At 44.2% G+C, this 20,809-nt stretch overlaps 1 pseudogene; it reads left to right on the plus strand.

Moving 5' to 3' along the window:
* The first annotated feature begins 4,793 nt into the window (after nt 1-4,793).
* LOC120933428 overlaps nt 4,794-20,809 on the plus strand; it is a 44,717-nt pseudogene continuing 28,701 nt past the window's right edge.

Genomic DNA, 20,809 nt, shown 5'->3' on the forward strand with positions numbered 1-20,809 from the left:
TATGAGGAGGGAGAGAGCCACTTCTTTTGTGTACATCGCTGGATCAAGATTGGGTGGGCTGGAGGGGGAGAATACATTAAAGTATAAAAATAGTTCAACCTTTATAACCACTTTAAACAGAAATAAACTTTCATTTTTGTTAGCATGGCCATAACAAAGTACACAATTGAAATTTGAAGTATATTTTAGGCATTTCTCTTAATGTTGAATTGTGTAGAAAGGTAGAACCATATCAATGTTTTAATGTTGTCTGCTTTAGGCAATTGTAACAATGACAGGGTCTAAGACTGGCTGCCTGGGAAGGCTACTTCACCAGAGAATTCCAGGGAGATCTCAACTGCTAACTGTGAGGTTTTTGCAAAATCTCATGGGATCTTGGCAGAAATGTTTTTTTCTTTTTCAAACAGTAGAGTAGAGAATTCAGTGCATAGTCAAAGGTTCTGCTGGTGCATCATCATGGGTGACAGTAATTATTTGCCCTTATTTCCATGGGGGTCTAAAAACACCAAAGGTGTTTCCAACAACAAATGCCTGCATTTAAAAAATAAACATTTGTTTTTATAATTATTTAAAACTTCAAAACTTTTCAAAGATGGCTTTATGTCTACATGAATGGATGGCGTCCGCTCTGTGGAGTTCGCGTCGTTTTCGGCCTCGGGTATGCTAATTAGCTATTTCCGACGATCCACGAACGTACGCGCGGCCATCGCATTCTCTTACGTCGTCTCTAGTCTGCTTTTTCCGGCGTATAGTTAAAGCTGCTATTTTGCGGGGTATAGATAGACTTGCCATGTTAAGTATGGCAGTCGTTCCCGCGTCGAAATTTGAATTTTTTTTGCGTAAGTCGTCCGTGAATAGGGATGGATGTAATTCACGTCTAAGTTAAAAAATGACGTCGTTGTGACGTCATTTAGCGCAATGCACGGCGGGAAATTTAGAAACAGAGCATGCGCATTTAATTTGGCGCGGGGACACGCTTCATTTAAATGAATCACGCCCCCTACCCGCCGATTTGAATTACGCGGCGAGAGATACACTATGCCGCCGTAACTTACGGCGCAAATTCTTTGTGGATTCAAAGAATGAAAAAGTAAATTACAGCGGCGTAGCGTATCTCTGATACGCTGCGCCTATCTAAATGTATGTGAATCTGGCCCTTGGGGCCAGATTCAGGTACAAATGCGGCGGCGTAACGTATCGTCTTTACGTTACACCGCCGCAAGTTTTCCTCGTAAGTGCATGATTCAAAAAGCACTTGAGTATAAACTTGCGGCGGAATAACGTAAAGACGTCCGGCGCAAGCCCGCCTAATTCAAATGGGGCGTATACCATTTAAATTAGGCGCGCTCCCGCGCCAAACGTTCTGCGCATGCTCCGTTAGTAAATTTCCTGACGTGCTTTGCGTGAAATTACGGTGCCCCGACGTGTTTGTGAATGGCGACGTGCGTAACGTACTTACTCCGTACTTATGCAAAAAAAATAAAAAATTATTTGACGCGGGAACGACGGCCATACTTTAACATGGCTTGTGTAAAGTTAAGCCATGAAAAAGATAGCTTAACTTTGCGACGGGAAAAAATGACGTAACGCACGTGAGTAGCTTCGTGGATCGCTGTAAAAGCTAATTTGCATACCCGACGCTGGAAAACGACACGAACTCCACCCAGCGGTGGCCGAAGTATTGCAGCCTAAGATCCGACGGTGTAAGTCAATTACACCGTAGGATCTTAGGGCTATCTATAATAAACTGATTCTATGAATCAGCCGCATAGATACTCTCAGAGATACGACGGTGTATCAGGAGATACGCCGTCGTATCTCTTCTGTGAATCTGGCCCTAAGTTTTTAAGTTTAGACCAAACCCAGCTCATGCATAATTATGACAGATGTTCATATTTAAGTGTACTTGTGATTTATTTTTTGCACATCTACAGCACTTTAAAATATTTGCATACGATTACATTATAAAAATAATTTTTTCTTTACGTCTAAAATATTTTCCACACTTTTCCGTGTGCTCAAATTCCCTGTACACTACAAGCAAACTAAGGGACCCAGTAAAAAAAAGCAGTTAAATTACCATACCACAGCCATACTGTTGCTTTTGCACATATATAGCTGGATTCAGAGAGACTGGCTTAATGTTGAGGCGGCGTAGCGTATCGCATATACGCTACGCCGCCGTAAGTCAGAGAGGCAAGTGCTGTATTCACAAAGCACTTGCCTCCTAAGTTATGGCGGCGTAGCGTAAATGGGCCGGCCTAAGCGCGCCTAATTCAAATGAGGAACAGGGGGCGTGTTTTATGTAAATGATTAGTGATCTGACGTGATTGACGTTTTTTACGAACGGCGCATGCGCCGTCCGTGGACATATCCCATTGTGCATTGCTCCAAAGTATGCAGTTAAAACGTGAACGTAAATTACGTCCAGCCCTATTCACGTGCGACTTACGCAAACAACATAAAAAGATAGACCTGTTCCGACGTCCATACCTTGCATGGGGTGCGCCACCTAGGGAGCAGCTTTATCTTTACGCCGGCGTATCTCTAACGTAAACGGCGTAACTAATTGCGATGGGCGCACGTACATTCGTGAATCGGCGTATCTTGCTCATTTGCATATTCAACGCTGCAAACAACGGAAACGCCACCTAGCGGCCAGTGTAAATATACACCCTAAGATACGACGGCGCAGGAGACTTACGCCGCTCGTATTTTAGCCTAATTTAAGCGTATCTGGTTTCCAGAATACGCTTAAATTTACGACGGCGTAGATTCAGAGTTACGACGGCGTATCTACTGATACGCCGGTGTAACTGTACCTGAATCTAGCCCATAGACCCCTTTCATATCTGCATATTTTTTCTAGCGCGATTTACATACGTTCCTACGTGTTTTACATAGAACAGCCCTATGTAAGTTTGTCAGATTTAAGCAGAGGTATATCTTGTCTCTGTCATGCAAGATAAGTTCATACACCTTTTTGGTTGAGGATCTTCATGCAATTTTTAAACATGAGTTTTAATGTATTTGCTGTGCAATTTTGTTGTGTGACAATCAATGGAAAATTGCACTGTGTTTGGGTTGCCATTAACGACGTGAGTTTACCCCGTTCGTAACCAAGCCATTTTTTTCTACATGTATTTACCACGCTGCTACTATAATTAGTAATTGCATGGTCATGCAATGTTGTACACAAACAAAACAAAATGCATATCATATTTTTTCACACAGATAGAACTTTCTTTTGGTGGTATTTGATCACTACTGTTTTGTTTTTTGTTTTTTTGCGATACAAATGAAAAAGGCCCAACACTTTGAAAAAAATATATATTTTCTACTATCTGCTATAAAACAAATCCAAAAATATGTTTTTTTTTTAAATAAAATGTCTTCAAATTTTGGCCAAAATGTATTTTGCTACATGTCTTAAAGAAAAAAAAAATCCCAATAAGTGTATATTGACTGGTTTGCATGAAAGTTATAGCTTCTACAAACTATGGTACAGATACTGGAATTTGTATTAATTTTTTTTATACTAGTAATGCAGTGATCAGAAACTTATAGTGGGACTGCAATTGTGTGGTGGGAAATCTGACACTTAATGATGCTAAGGGTCAGGCCCCGTACAAACGTCCGAGGAACTCGACGGGCAAAACTCATAGTTTTGCTCGTCGAGTTCCTTGTGAAGCTGCCGAGGATCTCGGCGAGCCAACTTTCCTCATTGAACAACGAGGAAATAGAGAACATGTTCTCTATTTGGTTTGACGAGTTCCTCGTCGGCTTCCTCGGCCGAAAGTGTACACACGGCCAGGTTTCTCGGCAGAATACAGCTCCGATCGAGTTTCTGGCTAAATTCTGCCGAGAAACTCGGTCGTGTGTACCGGGCCTAACTGATTAACTACCACTGACTTCCCCAGTGACACTAATACAGTGATCAGTGCTAAAAATATACACTGTCACTGTACTAATAACACTGGCTAGGCGAGGGTTAATATTTTGGGGGTGATCAAGTGGTTAAATGTGTGCCTAACAATGTTTAGCGTGTGTACTGTGTGCTGTTTTACTAATCAATGTGCCGTTTTTTACTCCCTGCTTAGCAGAGAGGAAAAAATGGCACATTGCTGCTGTATGAAGAGAGTCCCGTGTTGTTAACCAATACAAGGATCTCTTCTGTCATTCTTTCTGCTGATCAGTTGGTCCCGGCTATATATCATTGGCCAGGACCCACTGATCGGCTTGTGCTGCAGCGACAGCACAGTCTTCCAGGTTCGTGTGCGCATGCACAAGTGTACCTGGAAGAGACCCTGCGACATACAGGTACTTTATGAGGCCCGTACGAGCTAACCTGTCGCAGTAAATGTACTGTGGTAGGTCGGCAAGTGGTTATGAATGAATGGCATCCAAACACACTTTGAGTTTATTGCCAAGTGTGAATGGAAAGCACACTGCTGTGCATACAAATGTGCTGACCTGCCAAAGTCATGTTACTTTTAGAAGAGCACACTCTATGAGCCACAACAGCCACCAAACTGTAGCCTGTATTTTAATAATGAGCCACAAAAAACAGATTGCAATGGGTTGTAACCTAGCCATTTCAGAATTTTTGAGAAAAGTGTATAGCAAAATCAATTTTCCATTTTTTTTAGCTACCGAGTCTCCAAATGAAACAAATTATATTTCAAAATGTGCACATTTCTCAACACCATGAATAGTTTCAAATGTTACAAAATTTCTACCCTATTAGTAATATAATCATTTATAAAAACATTTATTTAAAATGTCATTGCAGGTGGATGAAAGAGAAAAAACTGTGAAAGGGCTTTACAGCAAAGTATGATGGATGGAGAAGGTGAAAAGCCATTTTCTTGCACTGAGTGTGACAGATCTTTTAGAGCAAAAACTGCTTTAATTAATCATCAGAGGACTCACACAGGGCAAAAGCCATTTATGTGTTCAGAATGTGACAAGAGCTTCTCACGAAAGGATTATCTTATTCCGCATCTGAGAATTCACACAGGAGAGAAGCCATACCATTGTTCTGAATGTGATCAAAAGTTTTCTCACCTTAGTTCATTCACTGAACACAAGAGGAGTCACACAGGAGTGAAGCCGTACCAGTGTACTGAATGTGATAAAGATTTTTACAGAAAATCAAAGCTCACAAGACATCAGAGGATTCACACAGGAGAGAAGCCTTTCAGATGTTCAGAATGTAACAAGTGCTTCTCGGAAATATACAATCTTTATAAACATCAGATGATTCACACAGGAGAGAAGCCATATCAATGCTCTGAATGCAATAAATCTTTTAACAATAAAGCTGATTTTATGAAACATCAGAGGATTCACACAGGAGAGAAGCCTTTCAGATGTCCAGAATGTTACAAGTGCTTCTCAGTAATATCCAGTCTTTCTAAACATCAGAGGATTCACACAGGAGAGAAGCCTTTTAGATGTCCAGAATGTTACAAGTGCTTCCGAGAAATATCCAGTCTTTCTAAACATCAGAGGATTCACAAAGGAGAGAAGCCATACCAATGCTCTGAATGCAATAAATCTTTTAACAATAAAGCTGATTTTATGAAACATCAGAGGATTCACACAGGAGAGAAGCCTTTCAGATGTCCAGAATGTTACCAGTGCTTCTCGGTAATATCCAGTCTATCTAAACATCAGAGGATTCACACAGGAGAGAAGCCATATCAATGCCCTGAATGTAATAAATGTTTTAGAAGTAAATCAAACTTAAATGTGCATCAGAAGGTCCACACAGGAGAGAAGCCATTTAGATGTTCAAAATGTGCAAAGTGCTTCTCACAAAAGACAAGTCTGACTCAACACCTGAAAAGACATAGGGAAGCCATTTAGATGTTCAGAAAGTCCTTAGTACACATAGATATACACATACAAATATTCTTGTGATCATAAAACTTACAGGAAGGACACAACGTCCTTGTTCTTAAAATTAAAATGGTTTACAATCATGGAGAATAGCACAAAAAACTCACACATAAGAAAATCTGATCAGAGTTTTAGACAGCAGACACATCTGATTAAACACAAAAGGGTTAATTAGAGCCACTGTGAAAATAAACTGTAATTACTGAAAAGTATGAATAAACATTTGGCCAACCGATCTAATGATTTATGTGAATATGTTGAATGTGAGAAGTGTATACTGAAAGTTTATTGAAGTTTTTCACTGCAAAGTATGCGTCCCTCTCCAAGATGGTTGAGAATGTAATTGTAATGTCAATCAAAAGTGACTTGACTTAAATTCATTTGCCAGCTTTGGACTAATATTAGGCAAAGTTATTGATAAATATGCACCTAAAAGAAAAATGGTCAATGGTCCTTGAATTTATGTTTCAAAAAGTTGAATTGCAAACAATGGGCTAGATTCAGATAGCCCTGCGTAATTTAGTGTGGACGTTACGCTGCCGTAAATTAGGGCGCAAGTTCCATATTCATAAAGAACTTGTGCCCTAAGTTACGGCGGCGTAACGTATGTGGGCCAGCGTAAGCCCGCCTAATTCAAATGGGGATGATGTGGGCATGTTTTATTTAAATTATTGTTGACCCCGCGTATTTTACGTTTTACGAACGGCGCATGCGCCGTTTGTGAAAGAATCCCAGTGCGCATGCTCGAAATTCCACCGCAAATCGTCATTGCTTTCAAAATTTGACACGGGAACAACGTTCATACTTAACATTGCGTACTCCTCATAGAAGCAGGAGCAACGTTACGCCGGAAAAAGCCTTACGCAAACAATGTAAAAAATTCCGCCGGGTGCACGTACGTTTGTGAATCGGCGTATCTAGGTCATTAGCATATTCTACACCGAAAGCGACGGAAGCGGCACCTAGCGGCCAGCGTAAATATGCACCCTAAGATACGACGGCGTAAGAGACTTACGCAGGCTTAAGGAAAGAAGGCTAGGACAGCCGCACTCCAAAGAAATCCTGGTTTATTAAAAGTTGATCACAAAACAACATGCCACGGCCAAAAAACAGAAAAAGCTGACGTTTCGCACTATAACTCAGTGCTTACGCCAGTCGGATCTTAGCCTAATTTCAGTGTATCTTGCTTTCTGAATACAGAAAGAAGATACGCCGGCGCAGCTTTGAATTTACGCGGCGTATCTATAGATACGCCGGCGTAAATTCTTGCTGAATCTAGCCCTAAGTTCTCATTCACATGGGACCAGAACATGGTGAATCAGCTGTTTGATCATGCAGCCAGCTGTTTTTGGACCTGCCGGGTGCTGCATGTAGGCAGCCCATGAAAGTCTAGGGAGGTGCAGCAACTGTACAAATACAGCCACTCCTCCTAATGTAACAGGTAGGGATGAGCCAAACAGACCCTGGTCCTGGGTTTGGTTCAAGCAGTATTTTGATGCTGAACCCCACTGAGATCAATTAGTTGAATCAGTTAAACCAAAAATGGCAGTTTTTTTGGGCTAATAGGCAAAATGGGTAAAAAAATAAATAGCATGGATGTGGGCACTGCCCTGCGGAACTCTTACCATTTGGCCAGGGGCAGTGTCTTTTTTTTAAGTACTGGCATTTCCAAAGAAAAAAATATTTAAACTTGCCAGCAAATGAAATTTCCCTTCTGGCTCCTATTTAAAAAACACAGAACATTGACCCCCTAGCAGGTCCCCCAGGGAGTTATTTTAAAATAAAAGAAAAACTCCACATTTGAATGTAATCATGAATGCAACATTTAGTGATAAAAAATAAAATAACGGTATCCCTTTAGCATAATATAATCTAAATGTTTGACTCATCAAACTGGTGTACATTGTTTGCAGATATTAAAACTGAACACACTCCTGGCATTCTTTCTACAATGAAAATCAAATATTTTTTAGAAAGTTCTACCCCATATGGCTGCAGATGTTCCCACCACTGCATTGTACTTGTAGGCTGCTTTGGTTTTACAACTCAGTTTATCCCAATTCAGCTTGATGGGGTGTAAGTCTCTAGAGAATTCTAGTAATTTTATGTTTTGAAGCCTACTCTCCTTTTCTTCTAAGGTAGTTCTGGAATAGCTTGGTGGTCAGTTTTTGGTAATTTTCTTGCTGTAGAATTAACCTCTGACCAACTAGGTATAGATCAGATGGCATTGCATAGGGACTGCACAATGCTGTTTAGGCCTACTGTTCAGAGTGCCAGTCACCGCCTTTAGATCAGTGGCCCAGATTCAAGAAGCACTTGCGCCCACGCAACCATAGGTTACGCAGCGCAAGTGCTTACTTGCTCCGGTGTAACGAGTGCTCCAGATTCAGGAACCTCGTTACACCGACTGCAGGCTAAAATCTGCGCGGCATAAGGCTCTTATGCCTTGCAGATTTTAGGCTGCATTCTTGCGGGGGCCGCTAGGGGGCGCTCCCATTGTGTATCAGCGTGTAGTATGCAAATTGCATACTACCACTGATTCACAAGCTTGCGCGGGCCCCGCGCAAGCCAGGTACGGAGTTTCCATACGGCTACTTTTAGCGCAAGGCTGCCCCTTCTAATAGTAGGGGCAGCCAATGCTAAAGTATAACCGGCCTTCCCGCTCAGTGAAATTTGAATTTCACGGCGTTTGCGTAAGTGAAACGTGAATGGCGCTGGACGCCATTCACGTTCACTTAGAAGCAAATGACGTCCTTGCGACGTCATTTGCCGCAATGCACGTCGGGAAAGTTTCCCAACGGAGCATGCGCTGTACGCTCGGCGCGGGAGCGCGCCTAATTTAAATGATTCCCGCCCCCGGGATCATTTAACTTGCGCGCGCTTACGCCGGGCAAATTTGCCGGCGCGCCCTCTCAATTCTTCGAGGGCAGCGCAAAATATTTGCGGAGGCAAAGGGGAAAATCATTGCCCTGCTCCCCCGCAAATATCGCGCAATTCTACTTGAATCTGGGCCAGTGTTTCTAAGCCTTTTTTTAGTTGAGGCACCCTTTAAAATTATAGACAATATCAAGGCACCCTTTAAAATTATGGACAGTCCCAAGGCACCGCATTCTTAACCCCCTTGACGGTATCCTCGAGCGTGACTCGGGGTTGGTTTTCAATGATAAGATCGGTATCCCCGAGTCACGCTCGGGGTGGACGTGCAGAGTGTGCAGCGGCGCGGCTTACCTTTCGCTGGATCCACAGGCAAGTTACTTACCTTGTCCCTGGATCCAGCGATGCCACCCCGCTGTGTGAGCGATCTCCGTTCCCTGCGACGTTACGACGCACGGGGGCGGAGAACGGCGCCAAATTCAAAAAAGTAAACAAACACTTTACATACAGTATACTGTAATCTTATAGATTACAGTACTGTATGTAAAAATACACACCCCCCTTGTCCCTAGTGGTCTGCCCAGTGCCCTGCATGTACTTTTATATAATAAAAAATGTTCTTTCTGCCTAAAAACTGTAGATTGTCCAAAAGTGTCCCTTTATGTCAAAAATGGTTTTAGATCAGCTAGAAAACAGCGATAATAAATTATAATCACTTGCAGAAATGTGCGATAGTGATTTGTGGGGAAATTCGTCATAAAAAAAAAATAATAATGACAGCGACAATTTTGCAACTGAGCAAATTTCAGTGATTTTGAGTTGATTACATTATTGAATAATTTTTATTATAATTATATTATTATTTGTTATAATTATTTATAATTATTTATTATATTATAATTTATAATTTTGTTTTAAAAAAAAAATCATACCCGGGATGCCTACAAGACTCTTGCTTGGTCAGATTTAAGTGAGTTATTTCTAAAAATTACAGGCCTACAGTATAAAACGAAAAAGAAAAAAAAGAAAAAAAAGAAAAAAGAAAAAAGCAAAAGAAAAAAAAGAAAAAAGAAAAAAGCAAAAAGAAAAAAGAAAAAAAAAAGAAAAAGAAAAAAGAAAAAAGCAAAACCTGCGCGTATGAAAGGTGAATGTGAGGAAGGTAAATGTGAACAGACTGCTGCCCCCCCTAAAACATGTTTACCAAGGCAAACAGAAATACAGATATAAACAAAGAGGATGGGGGTAGTGGCGCTGTCTGCGTGTACCCTGTGTGACCAGGGTGTGATCTGGCTGAAAAGCCTGTGAGTATCCTAACGCAAATCAGCGAGGATCATAAGTGAATAACACAAAATAATATAATGAAGTGAAACCGGATGGCCACTAGATGGCAATACTGATGGTTCTGTGATCTGACTAAAAAAGTCAAAATGATTAGTGCTTATGCACTAAGAGTGTGACCAGCTGATAAGACAATAATAATCAATTTAAATGTATAGGCCACTGTGTAGGGTGAGTGGTTCTATTCAGTGAACCAGTGAGCATATGTGAAATATGTTAACCACAAGTGTCAGCAAACCTAATATGCTAAGTAAACTATATAATATGACAACCATCTGTTAAATAAATAAATAAATCAAAAAAAGATCATAAGCACTTATGACATTAAATAAACAACAGCATCAGCCAGTTCATTCAGAGGGTGTCATATGAGTAGCTTAATAAGTCGGCAATCATAAGCCAAAAAATATAATATATCTACCGCAGGTACCAGCAGGGAGTGGTATGCTAAATATATTGAAATAATAGTGTAATATGGGTATAGAACAAAGTCCTTCCAATTTGTGACAGTAGGTAAATGACAGCTTAAACAGTTCATTCAAAAGGGTGCCATCTCAGTGACTTGCTTGGTAGGCAAACTTAATACTTCAGGTGCACTCGCTGTGGCTCCGGTGCTCCCCCTTATGCGTCCCCACTCACCAGAGTTGAACACCCCTACAGGGGTAGACAGCGTAGATAGGGTATCCACCAGATTTTCCACAGCTTGGACCTCTAGGCACTGGATTTCCCGGCGTTCCCTTTATTCCAATGTAGGACTGGGTAGTTATCTTTGTATACCTCCAGAAAAAAGGACAGAAACTCCCATAGCGTAGTAAGTTTTGAAATAGCCTATGGGCTAGGTTTTATTGGCAGTGCCAGTAAAAAATAAAATTAAAATGAAGTGACAAGAATACAAAAACTGACAGGGGTTAAATAGTAAAATAAAATATGAAAGTAAAAAATCCAGGCTGGTGATCCCAGCCGTAGGATATAAAAACAAAGTCAAAGTCTGCAAATACTGCAGTGTTCCCACAACGCACTAACAGTCCGGCGCTTGTGACTGAGCTGTAGAGCGGCGTGCGCTCCAGGTGCGTTCCAGCTCGTCTCCCGGAAGTGCTTGGGGGTATGCGTGTATCCGCTTGACGATCGTTTCGTCCAATCACGTCTTCTGAAGCGGGTACACGCCTACCTCTACTTCTAAACTATATAGGAGACGTCAGCGCGTAACCACCCTCCCATTTAGGGATGTTAGCCAATCAGAAATGTACGGGATTCCCATCAAAAAGCTTGATTGGTTGAAGGGAATTGGGACATAAATGAGTTCCCTTGGGCTATTAAGGTTACCGCGGACATGATAGTATGAGGCATATGGGGTCTCACTGCCCCTGCATTCGCACTCATACGGAGCATAGCTTTATCTCCTTATACAGTGACTTAAAAACATGGCTATATCTCTTTATACAATAATGAGAATTAGAATTAAAACAGTGCATAAATAATAAACATATAAAAACGGTGACACTGCAGGTAGTGATCATCTGGGCTCATCTTCTACGGTATTGATCTGGTCAAGGACAACTGGAGGGGGGGCAATAAGACAGTTGCGATCTCGCGGAATGAGACAAGCTGGATCTATCGACTAGGGAGTTTAGTGCCCCATGGCCTTAACAAAGACATAGATCTGAACTGTTTCCTGGCCAATCCGTAATAGTAGGGACCTATCTAATATTAGGGTCCCATACCCATGTAGGGCATTGTATACTCTGATCTATACCATAACTATGTTTTCTCATTATCATTTCTCTTACCTTTCTTTGTCTCTCTAACTAACCCGCAGGGTATTATGGACTAGGCCAACTACACATACTAGCCTGGACCATATACTTTGTGTATGGCATACATACCTATGAGGATATGCCACTATATAGTCATACTGCCTTATACTTTACCTCCTCCTGTGGGGCACACTACTATATAATCAGCGTTTAGGGTATTCAAAGTAGGGCGGTAGGATATGCAACAGTCATCCCTGGAAGCATAGAAGTTATTGTAACATATGTATTCGGGTTATTTTTCACACAAAGGTATTATTCCTTCTAACATAGGTACCCTCTTGTTGTCTGTTTGATTTTTTGAGTATGTTATACGCTATTAACATTAGCTATTATATATGGCACACTCCACTCCTTGGTATGACTATACCCTTTATGCCCTCACCCCTCTGGTAATACTACCAGATCTTCCCATTAACATTTTACCTGAGTTATAGACGCACCTATCGTATATCCATCAATCCATAGTGACTATCACCGTGTCCTGATTCTCCATCGGAGTTACCTATTTATTTACTCCAATTTAGTTATTCCAGTTTGCCCCATATCCACGTGCTATTTCTGTCACTTCATCCACCTATGGTATTTTTTAAAAATACCTTACCCCCTAGTGTTCACCCGGTCTCAATACTAGGGTAGTGGAATTTATTGTGGTGATGGACTTCTGCAATACACACTGGGGCCCTCCCATTTTCGATGGGCGATCATGCTATCAATTCTAGCTATCATTACTTTTTGCTGTATACAGTATGGGCTAGGATTCCCCTATCCATCATGGTTCGCTATGTTACTCATACTAGCAAGGATATTATTAGTTGATCACTACCTGCAGTGTCACCGTTTTTATATGTTTATTATTTATGCACTGTTTTAATTCTAATTCTCATTATTGTATAAAGAGATATAGCCATGTTTTTAAGTCACTGTATAAGGAGATAAAGCTATGCTCCGTATGAGTGCGAATGCAGGGGCAGTGAGACCCCATATGCCTCATACTATCATGTCCACGGTAACCTTAATAGCCCAAGGGAACTCATTTATGTCCCAATTTCCTTCAACCAATCAAGCTTTTCGATGGGAATCCCGTACATTTCTGATTGGCTAACATCCCTAAATGGGAGGGTGGTTACGCGCTGACGTCTCCTATATAGTTTAGAAGTAGAGGTAGGCGTGTACCCGCTTCAGAAGACGTGATTGGACGAAACGATCGTCAAGTGGATACACGCATACCCCCAAGCACTTCCGGGAGACGAGCTGGAACGCACCTGGAGCGCACGCCGCTCTACAGCTCAGTCACAAGCGCCGGACTGTTAGTGCGTTGTGGGAACACTGCAGTATTTGCAGACTTTGACTTTGTTTTTATATCCTACGGCTGGGATCACCAGCCTGGATTTTTTACTTTCATATTTTATTTTACTATTTAACCCCTGTCAGTTTTTGTATTCTTGTCACTTCATTTTAATTTTATTTTTTACTGGCACTGCCAATAAAACCTAGCCCATAGGCTATTTCAAAACTAACTACGCTATGGGAGTTTCTGTCCTTTTTTCTGGAGGTATACAAAGATAACTACCCAGTCCTACATTGGAATAAAGGGAACGCCGGGAAATCCAGTGCCTAGAGGTCCAAGCTGTGGAAAATCTGGTGGATACCCTATCTACGCTGTCTACCCCTGTAGGGGTGTTCAACTCTGGTGAGTGGGGACACATAAGGGGGAGCACCGGAGCCACAGCGAGTGCACCTGAAGTATTAAGTTTGCCCACCAAGCAAGTCACTGAGATGGCACCCTTTTGAATGAACTGTTTAAGCTGTCATTTACCTACTGTCACAAATTGGAAGGACTTTGTTCTATACCCATATTACACTATTATTTCAATATATTTAGCATACCACTCCCTGCTGGTACCTGCGGTAGATATATTATATTTTTTGGCTTATGATTGCCGACTTATTAAGCTACTCATATGACACCCTCTGAATGAACTGGCTGATGCTGTTGTTTATTTAATGTCATAAGTGCTTATGATCTTTTTTTGATCTTTTTTTGATTTATTTATTTATTTAACAGATGGTTGTCACATTATATAGTTTACTTAGCATATTAGGTTTGCTGACACTTGTGGTTAACATATTTCACATATGCTCACTGGTTCACTAAATAGAACCACTCACCCTACACAGTGGCCTATACATTTAAATTGATTATTATTGTCTTATCAGCTGGTCACACTCTTAGTGCATAAGCACTAATCATTTTGACTTTTTTAGTCAGATCACAGAACCATCAGTATTGCCATCTAGTGGCCATCCGGTTTCACTTCATTATATTATTTTGTGTTATTCACTTATGATCCTCGCTGATTTGCGTTAGGATACTCACAGGCTTTTCAGCCAGATCACACCCTGGTCACACAGGGTACACGCAGACAGCGCCACTACCCCCATCCTCTTTGTTTATACAGTATAAAACGCCAAATTTCCTTGCAAAATAATTGTACCGCTTTTGGTACGTAATTCCAGACAGAATCATACCGCCAGGGAGGTTAAATGTAAAAAGCTATCCCAAAAGCTTTCATATAAAACAGTAAAGTGGGCTGTGTCCGTGTCCGCTCTGCAGTATGCAGAGTAGACACGGACCTGTAATCCGCCCACTCCGCTCTTTGTGGCCCACGACTGGTTACCAAGTTGCTTAAATGGCCCTCGCTCTATAAAAGGTTGGTCACCCCAGGCTTACATAAACCTAATGGGATTGATTTACTAAAGGCAAAAAGGCTGTTCACTGCAAGGTAGTTTTATCTTAGTTTAGTGAATGAGGTAAAGTACTGCTGCCTTCTTGCGGTGTGCAAGCAGAAAATACCGTTTTTTGTTTTTGGGGTTTTTTTCAGGCATTGTCTATGCTTTGCATAGGGAATTTGTACCATATTTGCTAAGCTAAAATAAATATTCTTGCTAAAGTGCAAATTGTCCTCAAGTGAGCAGCCTATTTGCCTTTGGTGAATAAACCCCTGTAGTTTTTACTACATGGGCAATGATTTCTGCCCCAGGCAAACTTCTTCTTCTTGTGCAATTATAGCAAGTATAAGCCAAGTTTTTCAATACATTTTGTGTGTGTTGAAAATGCCCCCCTCAGCTTATACCCGAGTCCATCTGCAGCCTTGTGTGCCTGATCTCCCGATGCTGTGACACAGGCCCGGATTGGCCATAGGGCATACCGGGCATATGCCCGGTGGGCCGCGGCGGCCCGCGAATGGCCCTTGGCGGCCCGCGGGCCGATCGCGGCCCGCGAATGGCCCTCGGCGGCCCGCGAACGGCCCTCGGCGGCCCGCATGTCACTTCTACCCAGAGGTGTACCAAGGCCCTTGGGGCGGACTGGGCTGGGTTGCAAGAATGCATTTGCCCCCTGGGCTGCTCTAATGTCCTGCAAAAAGGCCACTGAGCTGGCCGAGTGCGCCACCTGCTACAAGTTGTGGATTGTCCACTGGCCACGTCACCTGCCATGTCACCTGGCCACGTCACCTGCCACAAGTTGTGGATTGTCCACTTGCCATGTCACCTGGCCACGTCACCTGGCCACATCACCTGCCACGTCACCTGGCCACATCACCTGCCACAAGTTGTGGATTGTCCACTGGCCACGTCACCTGCCACGTCAACTGGCCACGTCACCTGCCACAAGTTGTGGATTGTCCACTTGCCACGTCACCTGACCACGACACCTGCCACAAGTTGTGGATTGTCCACTTGCCACGTCACCTGCCACAAGTGGATTATGCACTTGCCAAATCACCTGGCCACGTCACCTGCCACAAGTTGTGGATTGTCCACTGGCCACGTCACCTGGCCACGTCACCTGCCATGTCACCTGGCCACGTTACCTGCCACAAGTTGTGGATTGTCAACTTGCCTGCCATGTCACCTGGCCACGTCACCTGCCACGTCACCTGGCCACATCACCTGCCACGTCACCTGGCCACGTCACCTGCCACAAGTTGTGGATTGTCCACTGGCCACGTCACCTGCCAAGTCAACTGGCCACGTCAATTGCCACAAGTTGTGGATTGTCCACTGGCCACGTGACCTGGCCACGTCACCTGCCACATCACCTGGCCACGTCACCTACCACAAGTTGTGGATTTTCCACTTGCCACGTCACCTGCTTCAAGTTGTGTATTGTCCACTTGCCATGTCATCTGCCATGTCACCTGGCCACGCCACCTGCCACAAGTTGTGGGTTGTCCGCTGGCCACGTCACCTGGCCACGTCACCTGCCACAAGTTGTGGATTGTCCACTTGCCATGTCACCTGGCCACGTCACCTGGCCACGTCACCTGCCACATCACCTGGCCACGTCACCTGCCACAAGTTGTGGAATGTCCACTGGCCACGTCACCTGCCACGTCAACTGGCCACGTCACCTGCCACAAGTTGTGGATTGTCCACTTGAAACGTCACCTGCCTCAAGTTGTGTATTGTCCACTTGCCACGTCATCTGCCATGTCACCTGACCACGCCACCTGCCACAAGTTGTGGATTGTCCACTGGCCACGTCACCTGGCCACGTCACCTGCCACAAGTTGTGGATTGTCCACTTGCCATGTCACCTGGCCACGTCACCTGCCACGTCACCTGCCACATTACCTGGCCACGTCACCTGCCACAAGTTGTGGATTGTCCACTGGCCACGTCACCTGGCCACATCACCTGCCATGTCACCTGGCCACGTTACCTGCCACAAGTTGTGGATTGTCCACTTGCCATGTCACCTGGCCACGTCACCTGCCACGTCACCTGGCCACATCACCTGCCACGTCACCTGGCCACAAGTTGTGGATTGTCCACTGGCCACATCACCTGCCACGTCAACTGGCCACGTCAATTGCCACAAGTTGTGGATTGTCCACTGGCCACGTGACCTGGCCACGTCACCTGCCACATCACCTGGCCACGTCACCTACCACAAGTTGTGGGTTTTCCACTTGCCACGTCACCTGCCACGTCAACTGGCCACGTCACCTGCCACAAGTTGTGGATTGTCCACTTGCCACGTCACCTGCCTCAAGTTGTGTATTGTCCACTTGCCACGTCATCTGCCACGTCAACTGGCCATGTCACCTGCCACAAGTTGTGGATTGTACACTTGCCACGTCACCTGACCACGACACCTGCCACAAGTTGTGGATTGTCCACTTGTCACGTCACCTGCCACAAGTGGATTATCCACTTGCCAAATCACCTGGCCACGTCACCTGCCACAAGTTGTGGATTGTCCACTGGCCACGTCCCCCTCTCTGCATATTAAGTGTTATATTACAGCAGCCTGTGACAGTTTCTTGTCTTCCTAGATGTTATGATGTGGGTTCACACTGGCAAGCTGCAGTTTAGCTGCAGTTCTGGCATGTTACCCTCCAGTCCCATAGACTTCTATTAGGTTGTACATTTTTGCTGCATGTCGTCCTGAAAGTGCACAAAAAGTCCTGCATGCCGCATCTGTGGTGCAATTCCAAAAAATGCAGCAAAAACGCACAATTTCTAATTAGAAGTCTGAGGGACTGGGGCTATGGAAAACCACCACAGTGGCGACCTGTCCATTAAGGGCACACAGGCACTGCCCCCTCCATTATGCCACCCCCATATGTAAAATGGATAGATTCATGCCTGACCGGCCACTAAGATGGGGTAAGTGTCGGTCAGACAGCGAGTGGGTGGAGGGTGTGTCACAGTGGCTGCATTTGATGGGACAAAGTGGCTGCATTTGATGGGACAAAGTGGCTGCATTTGATGGGGCACAGTGGCTGAATTTGATGGGGCACAGTGGCTGCATTTGATGGGACAAAGTGGCTGCATTTGATGGGGCACAGTGGCTGCATTTGATGGGACACAGTGGCTGCATTTGATGGGGCACAGTGGCTGCATTTGATGGGGCACAGTGGCTGCATTTGATGGGGCACAGTGGCTGCATTTGATGGGGCACAGTGGCTGCATTTGATGGGACAAAGTGGCTGCATTTGATGGGGCACAGTGGCTGCATTTGATGGGACAAAGTGACTGCATTTGATGGGGCACAGTGGCTGCATTTGATGGGACAAAGTGGCTGCATTTGATGGGACAAAGTGGCTACATTTGATGGGGCACAGTGGCTGCATTTGATGGGGCACAGTGGCTGCATTTGATGGGGCACAGTGGCTGCATTTAATGGGGCACAGTGGCTGCATTTGATGGGAAAAAGTGGCTGCATTTGATGGGGCACAGTGGCTGCATTTGATGGGGCACAGTGGCTGCATTTGATGTGACACAATGGCTGCATTTGATGTAGCACAGTGGCTGCATTTGATGGGGCACTGTGGCTGCATTTGATGGGGCACAACAGCTGCATTTGATGGGACAAAGTGGCTGCATTTGATGGGCACAGTGGCTGCATTTAATGGGGCACAGTGGCTGCATATAATGGGGCACAGTGGCTGCATTTGATGGGGCACAGTGGCTGCATTTGATGGGGCACGGTGGCTGCATATAATGGGGCACAGTGGCTGCATTTGATGTTTTTGTTCAGTTTGATTCCCCCCAAAAAAATGTTGAGCACCAGTGTGAGCCAAAAGGCTTGCACTCACAGATACTCCACTGAAAAGTTATCAATTCTCATGTCACTTTTCAGAGGCATTTGACAGACAGTAAGGAGGTGATGCCTAATTTCCTCCCTGCCTGTTTTAACCTCAGCCAGTCCCTCCAGATATTTCACTTTGTACTCCACCTTATTTTCATTACTCTTTATAGGTATTAGATGTTTTCTCACCGTATTCTTTGCACATCTAATACATAACGAGAGTTCTGGAAATAAGGTGGAGTTCAAAGTGAATTTCTAAACCTAAGTTGAGAACCCCTTTCAGAAGATTTGAGGATATTATTAAACTCAGAGACTGGTGGACTTAGGCCATCATAAATAAATTGAAAATCTGCCAGTTCAGCAGAAATTTCAACCTATCAATGTGCAGACTGGTTATACAGACTCCGATCTATCAACTTCAGTACAACAATGGGAAATGTCCAACGATTTCTCTCTGTTCCAGCAATGTGGAGTGATTTCTCTCTCTGTGCCACAAATGTGGAGCAGTCTCTCTCTCTCTGTGCGGGCATCCCATCATTAACCCCCGCCGCGTGCCCCCCCCCCCCCCCGGGCTGCTCAGTCTAAAATGCCCGGGCCTATTTTTTGTCCCAGTCCGGGCCTGCTGTGACATCAGTCTAGTCGACAGCAGTGCAGTGTAACAAAGCCCCACATCCTCCTCATCCGTGACAGGCGTAACACTGACTCACTGCTGGGAAACGGAGTCAGTGTTCCATCACAGATGAGGACGAGAAGGAGGCGAAGCTTTGTTACACTACATGGCCGCCGACTTTCTGCATATCACAGCACCGGAGATCATAAGGCTGCAGATGGATACAGCACCGGTAGATCAGGTAGGCATATTGGCATATTGGCACAGTGAGGCATGCAGATGGACACAGTGAGTCATGCAGATGGACACAGTAAGGCTCAGTAAGGCATGCAGATGGACACAGTGAGGCATGCAGATGGAGACAGTGAGGCACAGTGAGGCATGCAGATGGACACAGTGAGGCTGAGGCATGCAGATGCACACAGTGAGGCTGAGGCATGCAGATGAGCACAGTGAGGCTGAGGCATGCAGATAGACAAAGTGAGGCTGCAAATGGGCACAGTGAAGCTGCACATGGGCACAGTGAGGATACAGATGGGCATTGTTGACCCCCTTTTCCACTTACAGTAGCTGCTCCATTTCTCACCCTAGGCTTATACTTGAGTCAATAAGTTTTCCCAGTTTTGTGGTAAAATTAGGTGCCTTGGCTTATACCCGAGTATATACGGTACTGGAAACTATTAAACCTGAAATTTTGTTTCAACCAGATAAAAAATCTCAGAAATCTGAAATAAAAGATCAAACTTAGAAAACCTAAGGGGTCTATTTATCAAGGATTCACTGTTCAATTACCGTATTTATTGGCGTATAACGCGCGCCGGCGTATAACGCGCACCCTAATTTTAAGAGGAAATTTTCTGGAAAAAAATAGTAAGTTTGCACTACGCAGGGGCCTCTTGAAATAAAGTCTAAAGCCAAGCAACAATAATATTTCAGGTCATTGAAAATGAGGCGGGACTGTGCGCACCCATCTTATTATAGTAAATGGGAGACTGACCTCGGAGCCAGAAGATTGGACTGATATATGGCAATACTTTAAAATATGAGTCCCTCTACAGTCACTCTGTTCACACGTGCACTCAATCAGTGTCACATACCTCAGAGGGGGACGAGCGCCCGCCGGAAAAATCACCGAGCCGGCATACACTACTCTGTATACACACGTGCACTCAATCATTGTCACATACCTCAGAGGGGGACGAGCGCCCGCCGGAAAAATCACAGAGCCGCCATCTCCTCTCACTCGGCTGTCACGTCACACATGCACAGTCTCGCCTCCGCCATCGGCATTGGACCATCTCCTGTGACAGACAGAACACTGGTCCAATCCCGATGGCGGAGGCGGGACTGTGCATGTGTGACGTGAGAGCCGAGAGAAGATTAAGATCCTACGGTGTAAGTCACTTACACCTGTCGGATCTTAGGGATATCTATGCGTAACCTGATTCTATGAATCAGGCGCATAGATACGACAATCGTATCTCAGAGATACGACGGCGTATCAGGAGATACACCGTCGTATCTCTTTTATGAATCTGGCCCAAGGTTTTTGTTTTCCATGCTTTAGCAATGATTTGCTTGGCTGCAGTGCTAAGGTGTATTAACAGTTAAAATTTTGTATGTGTGAGCGTTGCAGGTTTTAGGTTTAGAAGTGCTGTAGCCGGGTCTGGA

The sequence above is a fragment of the Rana temporaria genome, chromosome 3 (genome assembly GCF_905171775.1).
Source record: "Rana temporaria chromosome 3, aRanTem1.1, whole genome shotgun sequence".
Taxonomy (NCBI): Eukaryota; Metazoa; Chordata; class Amphibia; order Anura; family Ranidae; genus Rana; species Rana temporaria.